Source organism: Lygodium microphyllum, chromosome 3, assembly GCF_053477565.2.
Source record: "Lygodium microphyllum isolate KBCC chromosome 3, Lygodium_microphyllum_v1.1.10, whole genome shotgun sequence".
NCBI classification, from domain to species: domain Eukaryota; kingdom Viridiplantae; phylum Streptophyta; class Polypodiopsida; order Schizaeales; family Lygodiaceae; genus Lygodium; species Lygodium microphyllum.
The window spans coordinates 87557339-87571526 of record NC_141137.1 but is presented as its reverse complement, the minus strand read 5'-3'; the positions used below and the strand labels follow the sequence as shown (position 1 = coordinate 87571526).

General features: G+C 42.7%; 1 long non-coding RNA gene across 1 annotated transcript; it reads left to right on the top strand.

The window, feature by feature from the left end:
• Nucleotides 1-9434: 9434 nt before the first annotated feature.
• On the top strand, nt 9435-12804 carry LOC148038591 (uncharacterized). The gene is made up of 3 exons (XR_015690437.1): nt 9435-12366; nt 12463-12564; nt 12660-12804. It is a non-coding gene; the product is annotated as an uncharacterized LOC148038591 (long non-coding RNA).
• The last annotated feature ends 1384 nt before the right edge of the window (nt 12805-14188 follow it).

The following is a 14188-nucleotide window of genomic DNA, read 5'->3' as shown; positions in this document are numbered from 1 at the left end:
GTTTGTTGTTGTTGTTGTTGTTGATATTTCTTCTATTCTTATTTATTGTAGTGGTAGTGGTAGAGAGAGAGAGCTGTTGTGGTGGTCGTAGTTATGGTCATAGTCATCATAGTCGTGATTGTAGTACTGGTACTAGTACTAGTAATAGTAGTTTTCTTGTTTATTGTTGTTGTAGTAGTAGTAGTTTTTTTTCTTTTCTTGTTTATTGTTGTTTAGTTTAGTTTTTTTTGTAGTAGTAGTAGTAGTAGTAAATGTTGTTGTTATTGTTGTTGTTTTTTTTTTCTTTTCTTGTTTATTATAGTGGTAGTGGTAGTAGTAGTGATAGCAGTTTTTTCTTCTTTTCTTGTTTATTATTATTGTAGTAGTAGTAGTTGTTGTTGTTTTTTCTTCTTCTTCTTCTTCTTTTCTTGTTTATTATAGTGGTAGTGGTAGTGGTAGTGGTAGCAGTTTTTTCTTCTTTTCTTGTTTATTATTATTGTAGTAGTAGTAGTAGTTGTTGTTTTTTCTTCTTCTTCTTCTTTTCTTTTTTATTATAGTGGTAGTGGTAGTGGTAGTCGTGGTCGTGGTCATGGTCATAATCGTAGTCGTTGTAGTCGTGGTTGTAGTAGTTGTTAGATATGATCAATGCCCCACCCTCATTAGGTACTACCAATGATCCATGGTGCTCAAAGTTGTAAGGCCCCCATTATGAGGAGAAGCCAAGTGTGAGCCCGGACATTGGTGGAGTCCTGACTTGTATATCAGATGAGGTCTATGTGACCGGATGGCAAAAAGGTGACCATTGTGGGTCTAATCTTTGGGTTAGACAGAGTGGTTAAGCTGGTAGCAACTCGAGGCACATTGCATTGAGTTGCGTAGTAAGGGAGTTAAAAGGGGCCCCTATTGTGGGGTCCGGGGGCCGCGGAAGCGGCCCCTGGCTGGGGGGGCCCGATGGTAAAGGGAATATTCCCTGGCCGACTAGTGGAGGCTCATATGGTAGGTCGGTCAGCAGGCCGACCTAACGACCTTCGCGGGCTATAAAAGCTAAACCCCTTCGCAGCCATCTTACACTCATCTTTCACCCAGTTAGAGTTGTTGTTCCAGCTAGCCTTAAGCTCTTCACCTATCTTCTGTCTAGATCACCATCTAAGCTTCATTTAGTGGAAGCGCACGGGTGGACAGAGCCATCTTTGTATCAGTTGTTTGGAGTTAAAGAATTTTACTGATTCTCCTCTTATCTGTTGTGTACTCTCTATCTCTTTCTCAGATTTTGTTCGCTGCGCCGTGTAATATTTTACATGGTATCAGAGCCCAGGGGGCTCTAGAGATCGGAGAGCGTGCAAGAGGCAAAGGCTTCAACAGCAAAGAGAAACGATGTCGACTCCGGGAAGCAGTTCTGGCGCATCAGGAAGTGGTGCAGGAGGTGGTGCTGCTATACCGGCTATTCAAACACTGAGGATTCGTCCACCAACCTTCAGCGAAGGGAAGTTAGATGGTACAAACTACACCTTGTGGAAGTTCAAAATTACAACTATCCTTGATTCTTATGAGCTTCTGGAGACTGTGCTGGGGACTGACGCAGAACCACAGCCTATCCCCGACCCATCAAATCCTAGTGTGATGATTCCTCCGAATGCAGATCTTCTACGAGCTTGGAAACGAAGGAATGCAGATGCATTGTGTGCCTTAGTTACAAGCTGTTCTGACAGTGTTTTGACTCTAATTCAGCATACAACCAAAGCGTCAGAGGCTTGGAATGTACTAAGGAGTCAGTATGAAACACGAAACCAAACAAGGATTCAAAACTTGGAGAATCAACTAGCAGCGGAGAAGTTTGCTGAAGGAGAGACGGTTGAAGCATTCATCACTCGGATTAAGAATCTACGCGACCAGATGGCTGGTGCTGGGATACAAAAGACTAGCGAAGAGCTAGCTCGAAGGTGTCTTCGGATTTGTCCACAAAAGTTTGATGGACTAGTAACTGCCCTTAATACTCAGGTGAGACCTCAAGCTTTGACTTTTGAGGAGTTTTGTGCATTATTAATGGAGGAGGAGTTGAGGCTTAAAGCCCGAGAAGGAAGCAACAATGGAGATGCTGCATTCTCTGCCAATGCAAAAGGCAAAGGTGTTTTCTCCACCAAAAATGATGGTGACAAAAAGAAAAAGGGCGGCAAGAAGAAGTTTCAAGGAGAGTGCTTCTACTGTAAGAAGAAAGGACATGCAATTGCAGATTGTCGTGTCAAGAAGGCAGATGAAAAGAATGGTACCCTTAAAACTAAAGGGAAAGAGACAGCCAATACGGTTGAAGCAGAGTTGGAATTATTCATGGCGACCATTGAGGAAGTGTGCTCCTCGGCGCAAGAAGAATCTACCACTGACTCTTGGGTGTTGGATAGTGGGGCCTCCCGTCACATGACCAACAAGAAAGGTCTATACAGTTCTATGCAGCCTCTACAAGAATCCATCACTGTGACGGTTGGAAATGATGCTAAATGCCCTACTGCGGGCACAGGTACTATTTCTTTTGTTGCTACAAATGGTGAAGTCAAAAAGCTTTCAAATGTGTTGTATGTTCCCGAAATCAGGAGAAATCTCTTATCAGTTGCTGCCATAACTGATCTTGGTCATGAAGTGAGGTTCAAGAAGACAGGTGCAGAAATTATTGATAGTGCTGGCACAATTGTTGGCAAAGGAGAAAGAAGGAACAACCTGTATGAGCTAAGTGCTCTTACAGCCACCGCTGGAGTGGGCACAAGTAAGCTTTGGCATGAAAGGTTTGGACACATCGGATTTGCAGTATTGAAGGAGATGCAAAAGCAAGGTATGGTTGCTCACCTACCTACAATAACTGAATTGAAGGAACCATGTGAAGCTTGTATGATGGGCAAGCAACAGAGAAAGGCATTTCCACAAGAAAGCAAGAATAGAGCACATGCTCCTCTAGAGTTGGTGCATGTTGACTTGTGTGGTAAGATGCCTACACAGGCCTTGGGGGGATCTTCTTATTTTATGTTGATTGTCGACGACTACAGTAGGAAGATGTGGGTGTACTTCCTTCGTGATAAGGCTCAAGCTTTTGGTAAGTTTAAAGAATGGCTAATACTTGTTGAGAATGAAACAGGGAAAAGTGTGAAGAAATTTAGAACAGATGGTGGTGGTGAGTTCAACTCAAAGGAGTTTGAAGGCTTTTGCAAGAGCAAAGGGATCAAGCGTCAATTGACGACGCCTCATACACCTCAGCAGAATGGTGTTGTGGAACGCAGGAATCGTACCATTGTGGAGATAGCAAGATGCATGCTAAAGGGCAAGGGATTGCCTAACCATTTTTGGGTTGAAGCTGTTAATACTGCAGTCTACATTCTAAATCGAAGCTACACAAAGGCTCTCAAGGAAAAAACACCTCATGAGGCTTACACTGGTAAGAAACCATCTGTTTCACATTTCAGAATTTTTGGATGTGAATGTTATGCACATGTTCCAGATGAGAAGAGAAACAAGTTACAACCAAAAAGCAGAAAATGTATCTTCTTGGGTTATAGTGATGAGCAGAAGGCTTACAAGTTATATGACCAAGAGGCAAAGAAGATCATCGTGAGCCGTGATGTGGTGTTCAAGGAGGAGCCGCATATAGTGGAGGAGGAGAAGGCAAGGTCTTCCACTTTATCATCAAGTGAAGAAGTAGTCCACTATGAACCTGTCCCGAGAGCTATCCCTATCCTTAAGGAGGAGGAAGCATCATCTTCAGATGATGAGGAAAAAGTTCACCAACCTGACATCACCCCACCGGAAAAGCCATTGCCGCACTGGGTGAAGCAGCTCTATGACCACAATAATCCTATGCCTGCATCTGTTGAGGAGAAGGCAGACGGACCAAGGAGGTCTCAGAGAATAGAGGAGCAAAGGAGGGCTTCTGCTCACATAGTCAACATGGCCTTGATGGTTGAGATTATGAGAGAAGTAAAGGAGCCAACTGACTTAGAAGAAGCACTTGCAGATCCATCATGGAAGGCTGCTATGCAGGCGGAGTATGACAGCATAATGAAGAATGACACTTGGGAGCTAGTGGATCGGCCAGCAAAGCGGAAGATTATTGGCACCAAGTGGATCTGGAAGGTAAAGTACAAGGCTGATGGTACCTTAGAAAAGTACAAAGCTAGACTGGTTGCCCAAGGATTTTCACAAGTTGAAGGGTTTGATTTTCAAGAGTCATTTGCCCCAACTGCCAGAATGACCACTATTCGCACGGTACTTGCAGTGGCTGCCCACAAGAAGTGGCCAGTGTACCAAATGGATGTTAAGTCAGCGTTCTTAAATGGTGACCTCAAGGAGGAGGTGTACGTGGCTCAGCCACCAGGGTTTGAGGCCCTCCATTCTGAGAACAAAGTGTGTAAACTGAAGAAGGCATTGTATGGGCTGAAACAAGCCCCCAGAGCATGGTACCAGCGGATAGATAGGTTCTTTTTAAACCTAAACTTCAAAAGATGTGCCTCAGATGCTAACTTGTATGTTTACAAGGATGGTAAAAAGTCTGTAGTGATTGTCCTATATGTGGACGACCTTCTTATTACATGTGACTATGAAGATATGATCAACCAAACTCGAAAGGCTTTGAGTTTTGAGTTTGAAATGACAGACTTGGGCTTGCTGCACTATTGTTTGGGGATTGAAGTCTGGCAAGAGCCAGGAAAGATCTTCATCTCTCAGAAGAAGTATGCATGGGAGATCTTGAAGGCATTTGGCATGACCGAGTGCAAGGAGATAGCTACACCTATGGAGGTGAATGTAAAGTTATCCGTTGAGGATACATCAGCACTAGCAGACATTGGGAGGTATAGGAGGTTGGTCGGCAGTCTAATCTACTTGTGTAACACCAGACCAGATATCAGTTTTGCTGTTGGTGTTTTGAGCAGGTTCTCAAACAAACCTCATGAGAGTCATTGGAAGGCTGGGATGCGGGTGCTCAGATACTTGAAGAAAACTCTTGACTATGGTATCACATACAGTTTCGGAACTTCTCTTGTGGGGAACTGTGACTCAGATTGGGCAGGAGACATTGATTCCAGGAAGTCAGTTTCTGGTTATTGTTTCTCTTTGGGTTCAGGAATTTTCTCTTGGATTAGTAAGAAGCAACCAATAGTGGCATTGTCTTCTACCGAAGCAGAGTACAAGGCAGCTTGTTTTGCTGCATGTGAGGCCGTATGGTTGAGAAGGATTCTATGGCATATGGGAGTGCAGGATGAAGAACCAACTGTGCTGAGATGTGACAATCAGAGTTGCATCGCCATTGCCAAAAATCCAGTGTTTCATGCACGCACCAAACATATAGAGATCCAGTATCACTATGTGCGTGATTTGATGGAGGATGGGATAGTGGAATTGGTCTACTGTCCAACAGAGGAGAATGGAGCAGATATCTTCACCAAAGCACTTACGAAGGATCTGCTTCAAGTTCATCTTCAGAGACTCGGCATTGGGCCGAGGAGATAGTTCACCTATGGGTGGACATTGAGGGGGGTGTTAGATATGATCAATGCCCCACCCTCATTAGGTACTACCAATGATCCATGGTGCTCAAAGTTGTAAGGCCCCCATTATGAGGAGAAGCCAAGTGTGAGCCCGGACATTGGTGGAGTCCTGACTTGTATATCAGATGAGGTCTATGTGACCGGATGGCAAAAAGGTGACCATTGTGGGTCTAATCTTTGGGTTAGACAGAGTGGTTAAGCTGGTAGCAACTCGAGGCACATTGCATTGAGTTGCGTAGTAAGGGAGTTAAAAGGGGCCCCTATTGTGGGGTCCGGGGGCTGCGGAAGCGGCCCCTGACTGGGGGGTCCCAGGGGGGCCAGCGGCCCCCCTGGCGGGGGTCCGGGGGCAGCGCCCCCGGCCCGATGGTAAAGGGAATATTCCCTGGAATATTCCCTGGCCGACTAGTGGAGGCTCATATGGTAGGTCGGTCAGCAGGCCGACCTAACGACCTTCGCGTGCTATAAAAGCTAAACCCCTTCGCAGCCATCTTACACTCATCTTTCACCCAGTCAGAGTTGTTGTTCCAGCTAGCTTTAAGCTCTTCACCTATCTTCTGTCTAGATCGCCATCTAAGCTTCATTTAGTGGAAGCACACGGGTGGACAGAGCCATCTTTGTATCAGTTGTTTGGAGTTAAAGAATTTTACTGATTCTCCTCTTATCTGTTGTGTACTCTCTATCTCTTTCTCAGATTCTGTTCGCTGCGCCGTGTAATATTTTACAGTAGTAGTAGTGGTTTTCTTGTTTATTGTTGTTATTACTGTTGTTGTAGAAGTAGTAATAGTTTTTTTTTCTTGTTTATTGTTTTCTAGTTTTCTTATTTATTGTTATTTTTGTTGTAGTGGCAGTAGTAGTAGTTTTTTCTTCTTTTCTTATTTATTATCATGGTAGTGGTATTGGTAGTCGTAGTCGTGGTCGTGGTCGTGGTCGTAGTTGTGGTCATAGTCGTAGTCATGGTCGTCGTCCTAGTCATGGTCGTGGTCATGGTCGTAGTTGTAGTCATCATAGTCGTGGTTGTAGTAGTAGTAGTAGTGGTTTTCTTGTTTGTTATTGTTGTTGTTGTTGTAGTAAAACACAATATTAGTGAGTTTGGGAATCTCCCAATTCTCATTTTTTGAATAATAAAAGGTGGCACCCAGATAGCATGTCCATAAGTTTCTCAAAACCATATGATGTGACCTATCATTGAAAAGCGCTTGAAAAATGGAATCTATTGAGCTATAGAACGCTCGATTTGGAGTTATAATGTTCAAGTTATAACAAATCCAAATATTTGACATGGTGTTGTAATTATTATTTTTTGTTTTCTTGTTTATTGTTGTTTAGTTTTTAGTTTTGTTGTTATTGTTGTTGTAGTGGTAGTAGTAGTAGTAGTTTTTTCTTCTTTTCTTGTTTGTTGTTGTTGTTGTTGTAGCAGAGAGAGAGATTTGTTTTGTTAAAGAAAATGAGAGAGGGGGAGGAAGAGAAAAAGGAAGAAGGAATGAGAGAGAGGGAATAAACATACAGCATAATAAAGAAAGAGAAAGAGAGAGAGATAGAAGGACAGGAGATAATGAATGGATAAAAAACAAAGAGAGAGTGGTGACGAGGTCCGGTGCAACACCACGAGACAAGAAACACTCCGACATACATCAATTTGTGGGTGGGTGGGTGGGTTGAGACTTTACATACATTAATTTTTGCTGAGTTATAAGAAAAGAAATCCCTTCTCAAACAATTTAAGAAAGAAAAAAAGAATGATAATAAAAACAAATTGTTTGTCGTAACGTAAACAAAATGAAAAATGATGAAGGTCTTGATGTTCAAGATTACGAGGCGTATCTTAATCAGTGTATCCCATGTCCTTGCTCTCAATGTAAACTGGCAATTAGACGAAAACGTCAATTTTCTATAGAACACGTACGATGCTTCGGCGAGTTTCAATATAAGATCATTGATCAAGCGACCTTGGATTTTCAACAAACGGTAAGAAAAGTTAATATCAATCATGCATTGTACTCGCAAGCTAATTGAATACCATATACAAAAAGTTTGGGTGTGGCTGGCAAATTTTCTATTTAGAGAGGTGACGTCTCGTCCCAAGGAGAAATTCGCCCTTTGTGGCCAATTAGAAGAGTTTGTGGGTGTGCGATAGATGGAGTGCCTGAGCCAATCCACCACTTAGAAGGTGCTACCCAATCTATATCGTCAATACCACAGGAGACAGACAACCTTCAAGACTTACCTACAATCTTGGAGCTTGAGATGGAGGCAACGATCGATGCATTGATTCCCATGGATATCGAGACTTCTGATCCACTTAGAGAGGAATCATCCATACCATTATATGATGGGTGCTGAGTATCTCGCCTGAAGGCACTGCTTGCACTCCTAAGCATGCAAGCAAAATATGGGTGGAGTGATGCGAGTGTGACCGAGTTGATCAGATACCTTGTAGGTATGCTTTGTTGATTTCTTTTCGCCACTATCATTAAAAACATTTGTGCTTTTTCAAGGTGTTTTATGATTTTTTTAAAGGTTACTGAAGTATCATATATTACCACTTACAAATACCATGCCTGAGTCTCGTGATGATGCACAACATGTTTTACGAAAGCTTGGCACCGACTACAACAACATCCATGCATGTATCAATGATTGAATACTGTTTTGAGGAGAATACAAGACTACGGAGACATGTCCAAAGTGTGGTTCTCACAGGTATCGACAAGACTTGCAAGGACAAACCATCCCTCAAAATTTCCTAGACACTTTCCGCTTATCCCCCACATAAACCACATGTTTCGTACGTCCGGCATAGCGAGCTTGACAACGTGGCATGCGAAAAATAGGTCCACACATGGAGTTCAACAAATATTAGCGGATTTACGCACATGGAGCCACATTGACTCTACCTTCCTAGGCTTTGCCCGAGAGCCAAGAAATCTTCGGCTCGGTCTTGCAATGGATGGAGTGAATCCATTCCGTCTGTGCTCAACTTCTTACAGTGTGTGGCCTATAGTCCTTGTCAACTACAATATCCCTCCATGACTTTCTAGGAAGAAAGGACATCGCATCTTTAGCTTACTTGTCCCCAGCCACTACAAAGTAAAAAATATGGACGTGTATCTTCATCCATTAGTCGATGAGCTTAAGATTTTGTGGGAGAAGGAGGTCATCGTGGAAGTATATATGAGCAAGCGCAATGGTCGACGGTCCGCCAATATTCGAGCCATTCTCATGTGGATGATGCATGACTTTCTGGGATTCGGAGAGTGCTCAAGTAAATAGGCTTTCATTCTCGTTGGTAATATCTATCATAGCTCTTTCAAGTTTGTATTCACTGGATAGAGGTGTTGGGATAGGTCTGGTTACCTCAGGTTATGATGCATGTCCATTGTGCATGCCACAGTTAGACTCTCAAAGGTCATGAACCATGAAGAAGATGGTATATCAAGGACACGCTGCTTTCTTGTCAGAGGGTCATGAACTCAAGGAAGGTTTTCTTGGATGACCTCCAACACGTATAAATTCCCAAAGCTGGTACGAGCTGAAAATGGTCCACACAGAGTCACATCCAAACGGAATGCGACAGTTCTCAATTTTCTACGAGTTGCCATATTAGACCCACTTATAGATCAACCACTTGTTGGATCCCATGCATATTTTCAAGAACGTGGGCAGCTTGCTATAGGACCACATCACAAGAAAGAGAGACACTATAGGGGCACGAATGGATTTGAAAGAGGTAGACAAGATGGAGAAACTTTGGCCCTAGTTGAGTATTGATGGTCGCGTGTAGCTACCTCGCACTCCTTGGTTTTTGTCCACTAAAGAAGAGTGCATATTATGAAGCAAATAGTCAAGTCTATCCGCACTTTGACGGGTATAATGCATTCTCTCAGATTTGAGTTTTCTAATGATGACCAATTATTAAGGGCTAAAATCCCATGATTTGCATAAGATATGTCAGGTTTGTACTACAAATGGATTGTAAGTGAAATGCGCATTTTGCTATTTAGAGTGTAGTCATTATTCATAATGCTTTCTCATTTATGGCAGTTTGTATTACCGATCTCGATTGCAAGATACCTTACTCCAGAAATCCGCGGGGCAATTTACAAGTCATCGAATTTTGTGTGATGCATCTCATAGAAGGAGATTAAGACATTCTCTATTGAATCCACGAGGCAAGGAGCAGTGGAGACGGTCTGTCTCTTTGAGAAATACCTGCCTACCAGTATGCTCATGATACAAATCCACCTTCTTGTGCATCTTGTAGATGAAGTGGAGATTATTGGACATGTTCATACGCGATGGATGTTCTTCTTGGAGTGCTTCATGAAAACCCTGAAAGGCTTTGTGCGACAATGAGCTTGGCCAGAAGGTAGCATGGCTGAAGGTTGGTTGGCATCTGAGGCACTACTACATATTTCACAATAGCTACCAACGGTGGATCCAGACAACAATATGCTATGGTCGTTGAAGGACGATGATAGACTGATTGGAGATGTGATGGTTGGAAATGGGGTAGAAAAAATAATGGATGCTGCAATGGAGGAGAAAGTGAATCGCTTTTGTATGTTACACCATGTCTCTATGGAGACGTGGCCCGCTAGTAGGTACCAGCAAGCTAGGAAAGATCGAGAGGAAGCGTGATTTGAATTTCGACATAGTATGCGCCATTGACCGATTCGATATCCCGAGGGCATGGAGGAGATGCCATGATTTATGTCAACGCGATGGTTACAATGGAGCTTTGACCGCAATGTCTCGCGAAGGGGCGGAAGTCTCAACCGAGGAGTGGGAATTCTCAAGGGGATGTAGTCCAAAGGTGATGACATATATAGGGTTTGTCATATCTATATTTTATATGCAACAACTAATTGATTGTTTCAATGTATAGTACAAAATATATAGTGCAAGGTGTGGTCGTGAGGACAGTATTTCCGCGTGGAGCGTATTGACAAAATGCGCTCCACAACAGACTGTGGTATCATGGTAAGGTTCGAGTAAGAGAGCCGACGACGAGCAACAGATCCAAACACGGTTATAAATGAGATGAAGTATTTTGGGAACTTGCAAATTATTGTTACGGTGGATTACCATAGCTTCTCTATGATACTATTCGATGTGCAATGGTTCAAAGTGGTACTTGAAGGAGCTAGAGCAACAGTTTGATGAGGTTCATCTAGAATTCTTGAAATAGATTCTAAAAAAAAAATGGACGGATTTGCGCGACACCTTTGTATTGTCGGCCCATTGTGAACAGATGCATGAACTCATTTGTTTGTTAATTGTATTACGACATGGTACATGTCGTCACAATAGTTAAATCTCTCTTTTACGTGTTTGTGAACATGTAATCTTCTATTTAAACCCTTGACAGCCTCGATGATGGTATGTTATACCTTCAGCTCCCCGAAGTGCAAGAGTATATGATCAAAGCGATGTTCCAAGCATAGATGAGGACAATATGCAAATAGAGGGGTCGATATTGCAAGGGATGGAGACCACCAAAATCTTAGAGCATGTAGAGGAGCCAACATTGGGTAATAATGATGGAAATACAAGAGTCCAAAAATTCTTTGAGAACGAGGTGGACTCATCCTTTTGTGGTGACATGTCTATCGACCTTCCAGTTTATGATGAGTTGTTTCAGGAGATTGACATGGGACCATAGAATACTTCATACTTGGAACATCCACTTACTCAATTCGTTGACGAATTGCTTATAAGGGTAAATAAGATATACATTTTAAGGAATATCATTTTTTAAAGATTTATACTACCATGCTTTGTATGATTTAAGTTGATTATGCTAACATCATTTTTTGTCTGTGCAGGTAACCTTTGTATATACTTAAATCATCAGGATGAGTCGAGAGATGAGCGATGAGGAGCTGTAAAATATATTCGCGCGCATATTTCTAGATTAGATGGTGAGATTTAGAGACACGGCAGACCACGATCTGTCTCAAACATTGTCAGGCCTCTCTATTAATCTACTTCAGTGCGATCAGATGCTTTAGTTTTGAGCAAACGAGGTCAATGCTCCAGACTTGGGCCAGACGGAGGGAGTGCTTCAGGGTCAGGGGGATGCTGCAAAGATTCAGATGCAGTGAGCCTGCAGTCGGCTCGGGGTACAGGTGCTACTCCTCGCTCTCATGGTGGTTCCAGAGAGCGTAGCTTAGGTGGTTGCTGTGTGGAGGCACAGACGCAGTGTCTCTGTCTCGTCGTTCTTCTAGAGTTGCGTCATCTCCGGGATTTGTCACACATGTGGGGATGTCTACTCTAGTCACTCCGGCTTTTGCTCAGCCATCCGCAGGTGGCACCCCTATGGGTGCTACTCCAATAGATACTACCCCGGTCGGTACACCAGATGTACAAGGATCTCCTGGATATGTCCAAGAGTGTGGTCGCAGGTGGGAGAGGACCCATCTTAGGCGTACCCTAGAGAGGTATGAATGATGAGGGGAGGAGGGTGATGGCTCGCATGCGAGAGTTATGCCAACAAGTTTTTCGGCACAACGTCTTGGATCATTGGAAAAACATACCGAAGGGAAGCAAGGACTACATAGTAGCATCCTTGCATGAGGAGTTTCCGGAACCAACCATAGTAGATAGGTTTTCTACGGGTTGGATGATGGAGTGCATGCATACATATATGTCATACAGACGATCGGACACACATAAGGCACTCAAGAGTGGGGCTATAAAGCCTAAGTGGCTAGACGCAAACGACTGGCGTCGATTCAGGGAGGAGGCTATAGATTCTCCAGGACATTGGAGACAACAGCGCGAGGTGATGAGGGCATAACTAGAGGCTAGAGTGGTCCATCATCTTGGGAGTGGTGGCCACAGGACATATCTGGAGGACTTTGTAAGTTTTTCTTTTGTTTTGCTTGCTTATTTTTTTGCAATATCCTTTGTATTAACAATCGTGTTTCTCACAGTTAGTATTTTGTTTTCTTTGCAGTACTCCATTACAAATCGCAATCCGATCGGCCTTGAGACTCGATATGCAGAGAGACATGGTTTCACTGCATTGATCGACCAATCGTATAGACGCAGCGGCCCTGTAGGTCACTCGTCTTTCTTGTCCATAGTTACCATGTTTAATTAGAATGCATTATTGTATGGTGGACTGATGTGTAGTTGTTTCTTTTTTTGCAGAGTCCGTTCGATGCTCATTTGTGGTGAGACGAGCTTTCGGATGGCGATGATCTATAGCTCGCCCTTGGATCCCTGGAGCTCACACACCCTTCTTTTTTGGTCACGTGATCTGTGTAGACATTTTCTATGTAGTAGTGATATCTTGCCATGATTGTATTAGTCGCTTTCATTATGTAATCATGTTTTTATTTCATGTATCAGTGTTATGATTTAAGTACACTTTGTCTTTATTTACATGACCATTGTACACAGTGAAAAAACTATTTTGTATGGCCCAAATAAAGCACATAGTTCTATATGTGGCAAGGCTTGCTGCCTTGCCACAAAAATTTTAATTTTCCTGTTACCGTCGCTATTAGCGTCGCAAATTTACCTGCACGCATCGTTATTGGTGTCGCAAAGCGTCGTTATTTGCGTCGGTATCAGCGTCGCATTTGCAACGCTGATATCGACACAAATAGCGACACTGATGATGGCACTAATACCGACGCAAATAGTGACACTGATGAAAATGGTGCACGACCTATAGACACTAATCATGGTTGGCGAATGAGGGCTGCAAATAATTCTTTAGGGGAGCTCTATGCTACATGTCCTAATGTAAAAGTGATGATTAGTGATGTACATGAAGAGAAACACTTCTTTGTGCAACATAATTTCTCATATGCAGTGATTTTGAGATAGCCCTATATTACAAGTGTGCATATGGAAACAAAGGTCCTTAATGATGGTTCTGCTTATGCAAGAGTCAGAAGCAAGGATGGAAGAAAAGCAGTCCAATTTCTTACTGTTTGTGTTAATCATCCTAGAAATTGGGATAGGCTTTGAGAGTGACCTTTGGTTCCAAATGCAAGGGAATTCAAAGACCTAGATTTTCATTAAGCACTGATGTAATTTGGGGCTACAGTAGTGTTATTCTGTGGGGTGTACTCGCCTCTTGATGAAATAAAGCATGTATTTACTATTGGTAATTCTCAAATTACAGCAAGCAGTTCATGTTGGTTTAAGCCTATGGAAGCTATGTGTAGGACTCAATGCGTATCTATGAAACAGGCTACTAAGAAATTGAGAGCATTAGGGTTGTTAGGTAAAAATAATGGCATTTTAGGCATCTTTTATGGGCTAAATATTACTGACACTATGGCTAAAATATCAGCAACCATACATGTAGAAAATGAGGCTGAAAACAGAGTGTTGTCAGTATGCTCTTTGGATATGTTTGATGTTATAGCATTGTTTGCTCAACAGGAAGGATTACAATGGGTTGAAGCACTTGTGGAGACAAAGTATAAGACAGCTGAAAAAAAGGTGAAACCAATTGCTTTGCCACTTCCACCAAAGAGTGAGGGTATGTATGAAAAAGTGTCAAGGTAGCCAAGTTTACAGGATCCTAAAGATATAGGTCATCAGTTTACATTTGAAACATTACAGGAATTGAAAGTTGGTGTAGAGGGGTTTCTTTGCCTGCTGAGAGAGAATATTTTATGCGGATGTTGGCTAGACATGGAAAGGCATTTGCATTTCAGCCA